We start from the raw sequence: 5,275 nt of genomic DNA, 5'->3' as shown, positions 1-5,275 counted from the left end.
TCAACTATGTCCAGTGGTGCCAAGAAGTCCATTAAGGAGGAGACTGATATTGCTCATTGGATTTGGAGACATGGTACGCTCTCAGCAAAGGAAATCCCATTGGGATGGTTGGATGGAAATTGTATTGGGAAGAGTTGGTGAGTACATGACACCCACGAAATCTGTTTGTAAACTGAAGTAGAGGGTGAAGGTTCTTCCCACATGTAAGCTGCTTAGCTTTCACGTCCACGCAGAAAGCTATGTTATACACATAGCTTTCTCTTTAAGAAAGGAACTAAGTGTATTAGTACAATATCAAGGGAAATCATGCCTCTTACTAAACCTTGGCCTCTAGCTGGCTAACTAGACACACCATCGTAACCTTTGAAAAAAGCCAAGGGCATATACCCTAATGTCCCCCAAACCTTGTGTTCTGGGATACAGACTATGCTCAGGCAGCCCTTTTGCAAACACACACTTATCAAAATAGAGACTAAATGAACCTGAAAAGAGATGAGCACATATAAGCATTCTACTACTAAAGAACAGAGTTACTCTTAATGGTGGATGATAGATGGCAATGCCAACTTTCAGGACGACTATCATTGCAAATTTTATTGTGATTATTACTCTGCTCATCTCCATGAGATATAGAGTTGCAATAAGGATAGAATGTCATCAGTAACCTACTCCCTGAACTGTAAAAGTACAGATTAAAAACCCTTAAGTGTAACTTTAAGAGCCTACCTTCATAAATCTGTATTTTCAGTTGTAGAGGTGGTAAGACTTATCTTTGCTGACTTTATCTGATTAAATGATTCATCTCTTGCACAAGCAAAAATATAAGCTAAATATTTATTTAACACAAACATGGGACACAATACCAATTAAAGAACTGCCTTGAAGGTATTTTTTTTTTTTTTCTATTTAATTTTCCATTGCCTTGAAATCAGGCCCTGTAGCAGCATTGTGTCACGGCAGTTCAGTACTATCAGATTACAGGGGAACATTTGTTTGTACACAATGGGATCAAGTTTTCCAAAACACACTGCACATGTGGGCGGCGTTGATAACCTTTTATCCGTCTTTTCTTGTTGTTAAGTCACTGTGGGTCTTAGCCTTTAAGCAAAAGATTGCCATCTGTATGAAAACATTGAGTTCCTAACTGCTCTTATCTAGTCTGTCTTGCATTAATTCACCATGTGGAGGGGTTTCCCTGAGCCCTGGCAAAACAATGCCAGGGGTGCATTCCAATTGCAGACACAGGGAAGCCCTGTGGAATGAGTCAGTTTTGTTGTTGCTTTTCTTTTTTGAGACGGAATCTCACTGCGACACCCAGGCTGGAGTGCAATGGCATGATCTTGGCTCACTGCAACCTCTACCTCCGGGTTTCAAGTGATTCTCCTGCCTCAGCCTCCCGAGTAGCTGGGACTACAGGCACATGCCACCATGCCTGGCTGATTTTTGTATTTTTAGTAGAGATGGGGTTTCACCATATTGGCCACGCTGGTCTCGAACTCCTGACCTCAAGTGATACACCCGCCTCAGCCTCCCAAAATGCTGGGGTTACAGGTGTGAACCACTGCACCCAGCCCAGTTTGTTGTAAATGTTATGGGAGAAAAATTGGCAAAGCTCATTTTACATTAGGTTGTTCTCAAGCCTCACAGTTCTGTGGCTCTACCATGTATCAGGTAAGATCCAAAATAATACTTGACTATTTTAATAATAATAACAATAATGGACCAATCAGAACAATCTCTGTCCACTGTGCAGGAGCAGGGCCTGGGGGTCTCCTGCTGGGCCAGACCTTAGCAGTGTCATTCCTGGATCATAGGGAAGTCTGTGGAGGATCCCAGGAAAGGGAGTGGATGGCTAAGGCAGAGGTGGGGAGGCAATCCTGGGGCTGGAGGAAGCAGTTGTTCGCAATGTGACTTAAAATATTCCAACATTACAGTAATTGCCAGGGCCACCTTAGGCTTCCGCACTTCCTCCCTTTATGGCCCCCATCCATTCCATCTCTCTGAGAAATGGCTTTGCTGTCCTTAGCCCGTTACTTCTCTTCTAAATCTTCATTTCCTTCTCTAGGGATTTTGTTAGATTTTGACCATATAATGTGTGTACTACTTAGAAAGAAAAAAAAAAAAAAAACAAGTATTATTTTATCCCCCCACCCTCAACCCCAAGAAATACGGTACCCTGAGAAGCCCTTGCTAGTTCAAGATTTCCTTACTCTGGACAGTTTGACTTTAGTCCTCACCTCATTATGAAAAGTATTCTGTAGAGGCAAACCCATAACATTTGCCCCAGTCCTCACTCTCCCTGGCCTGCAGTGGGTACCTGCTCCATTTGTGCATGGCCTCCTCCTCTGCAGGGCTCCCTTTCCCTTTCCTGGTTCTCAAGGCTCCTGAGCTTATGCCTTTTCTCCTCCTACGCTCCCATCCTCATCATCCTGCAGCTGCCTCACTGTGCGCCCTGCCAGATACCTCTCCTGGGACTACAGCTCTTCTCTCTTGACACCTTCTCATAGTGAGCTCATCCACTTCCATAGTTTTAATTACCAGTGTATGTGAGAACTCCCAGAACTGTATTTCCAGTCTCTGACCTTTATGGCATATTGCCTCTTTTCTTGTCCTCAAAGATATCTCTTTCCTCTGCATTGCTATTTCCCCTCTTTGCTAGATGTTAGGCAAGCCTTTTCAACTATACTATTTCCACTTGAGTGTAAATTCAGATCATCGAAAACTGAATTTGTCTCCTCTCCCACTGCTCTCTCCTAAGTCATCCCTTCCCAGATTTGCCAACTCTTGGCTTCATTCTCCAGTTTCCTAGGCTCACAGCTTCACAGGTGCCCTTGGACAAAAGAAGCGGTGCGGAAGTAGAAGCAGCAATTCGACCAGGCGCTAAGTCATGTTACCTGCTGCTGATGTGCTCAAAGCCCCTCATCGGTTTGGATATTGTCATCTCACCACACTGGTTTGGACATTGGGCCACCACATTGGTTCGGACATTATCATCTTACATCTAGATGGTTGCAATAATCTCCTGAATGGGCCCCTCCCTCCTTTCTTCCCTGATCAATAATCCAACACAACAGCAGGGAATTTATTTGCCCAGAACGCTATTCTTCCTAAATTGTGGCTGTGTATCATATTTAAATACTTTAAATGTTTGCAAATGCCCAGAGAATATTTAAGCTAATTGACCAGGCAAGCATGATCACCATGACCCAATGTAAAACTAAAATGAGCTCTATCAATTTTTCTCCCATAACACTTGGGTATAGAACAAACTGACCCACTCTCAGCTTTTATTGTACCTTCTTTCGTCATAAATATTAACAGAAAATACTGGTGGAATGCATTGCTACCTTGAAGCTTCTTCTCACACTATTCTTGGCAGCTGAAATGCTCTGTTTCTCCTTTCTAAGCTTTATTCATCATTTCAGGTTTTGCTTATTCATTCGGTAACAACAATTGCTATCATTTATCAAGCACTTGCTGTGTGCCAGACACTTGCCATATGGCAAGCATTAGGTTAAGCACTACACATGCACTAGACTCATTTAGTCCTTATAATCCTATGTTTTGAGAAGTATCATCATCTTCATTTTACAGATGAAGAAACTGAGCCGTTGCTAAACAAACGCTGAGCTTTGGCTAAATAAACACACTTGGCAAGTGGCCAAGTTTGTCTCCAAAGCCTGAACTCCGATCTTCATGGCATATTGTCTCTTATCTTGTCTTCCCCAGAGATATATCTTTCCACTGCATGCACTGCATTTCTCTCCTCAGCTACTCATCTGGTCCTGCCATGTGGATGACTTTTCAGCACTGTGTGTTTTTCGTGCCTAGCACAGCAATTAGGCATATGGACTCTGAAGTCAGACTGCCTGAGATAGAATCCTAACGTGCCTCTATTTGCTGGCTTTTTGTCTCAGGTAATTTACTTAACTTTTCTGAATTACCCCATCTGTAAAATGGGGAGTATGATTCTATCTGAGGCATAGGATTATTGGAACAACTAAATGGGTTAACAATCATCTTTATAAAACAATGAGTATGGTGCCTGGCACATAGCAAGTACTCGATAAATATTGTTTGTTATTTCTCCTAATGCTATCCCTCCATTAACCCTCACACACAGGCCCATGTGTGTGATGCTCCCCACCCCGTGTCCATGTGTTCTCATTGTTCAACTCCCACTTATGAGTGAGAACATGCAGTGTTTGGTTTTTTCTTAGAAATACCTAATGTAAATGACGAATTGTTGGGCGCAGCAAACCAACATGGCACATGTATGCCTATGTAACAAATCTGCACATGCACATATACCCCAGAACTTAAAGTATAACAATTAAAAAAAAATCAGTCAAAAAAAGTGTTTGTTATTAAAATTCTCAATGCCTGTAACCTGCTTTCCACTAAGAGTCTAAGTTGATTAAGAAGAAAGGTTCTCTGCCTTTGCAATTCCACGGCACTTAGCAAGTCACTCCAGAGTAGGTGATTCCACTAGGCTGTAATTTTAAAGATTTCACATTGGCGATTATCTTTCAGGAAATAGGGAAGATTCCAATTATTTTAACCATCATGACCAGAGTCACACCATGTGATCTGAAGTGTTGAGCTGATAAGTAACTTGTGAATCATGGTGTGCCCATAGCTAATATGTATATTTAACTCAACCATCCTTATTAGAGCACCTACTCTGTGCAGAAACTCGTAGGTCCTGGGGAAACTGACATAAATACTGAACAGGCTCTGTAGCCCTCTCTATCAAGGAGACAAACATTGCACTGATGAGAGATACTAACCTGAACTGTATCAAGAAATGTCAGTGGGGAAAAGGCTGTAGGGGAACATGTTATAATTAAAAAACAGCTGTGACTTATTGTCTATTCATATTTAGTGCAACCCAGAAAGTGGCAGCCCATGCAAAGGATAATTAGTATTTCTTTTTTCCCTCTTTCTCTTGGGATTGGGATACAACATGGCAAAATGACCTTGAACAAAAAGTATGATCCGATAGTCATCTGGCATTAGAAAAGCACATCCTGTTTATCTAGAACATTTAATCTGCCTTTGTAAAATCTGCAAGTCTCAGGGAGCCTACGTATCTACAGTGAAGTCAGCAGGGATGTTCCAATTAAAACTTGAAAGTCAGTGCCATTGTCGGAGGTGTCGGAAATCTCTTCATTCTGACATGCAGATGTGTCTGCTCCTCCAAAAAACAGCAGCAGCCAGAATTCTAATGATCTGCACTGCTGCTGACACTTTTGGCCCTAATTTCTTGGCTTCA

At 42.1% G+C, this 5,275-nt stretch overlaps 1 protein-coding gene across 4 annotated transcripts in view; it reads right to left on the bottom strand.

Moving 5' to 3' along the window:
- ADGRF5 (adhesion G protein-coupled receptor F5) overlaps nt 1-5,275 on the bottom strand; it is a 114,415-nt gene that overhangs the window by 61,597 nt on the left and 47,543 nt on the right. Inside the window, exon 1 of one of the 4 annotated variants that reach the window (XM_011960279.1) lies at nt 1,505-1,547. The exons of the other annotated variants lie outside the window; for them this stretch is intronic. The gene's annotated coding sequence lies outside the window, so the exon portion shown is untranslated. Of the gene's footprint in view, nt 1-1,504; nt 1,548-5,275 lie in introns of those variants that run through there. 4 annotated transcript variants of the gene reach the window in all.

This window comes from Colobus angolensis, unplaced genomic scaffold, assembly GCF_000951035.1.
Source record: "Colobus angolensis palliatus isolate OR3802 unplaced genomic scaffold, Cang.pa_1.0 Scaffold51, whole genome shotgun sequence".
Classification (NCBI taxonomy): domain Eukaryota; kingdom Metazoa; phylum Chordata; class Mammalia; order Primates; family Cercopithecidae; genus Colobus; species Colobus angolensis.
This window is presented reverse-complemented; position numbering and strand designations above follow the sequence as displayed.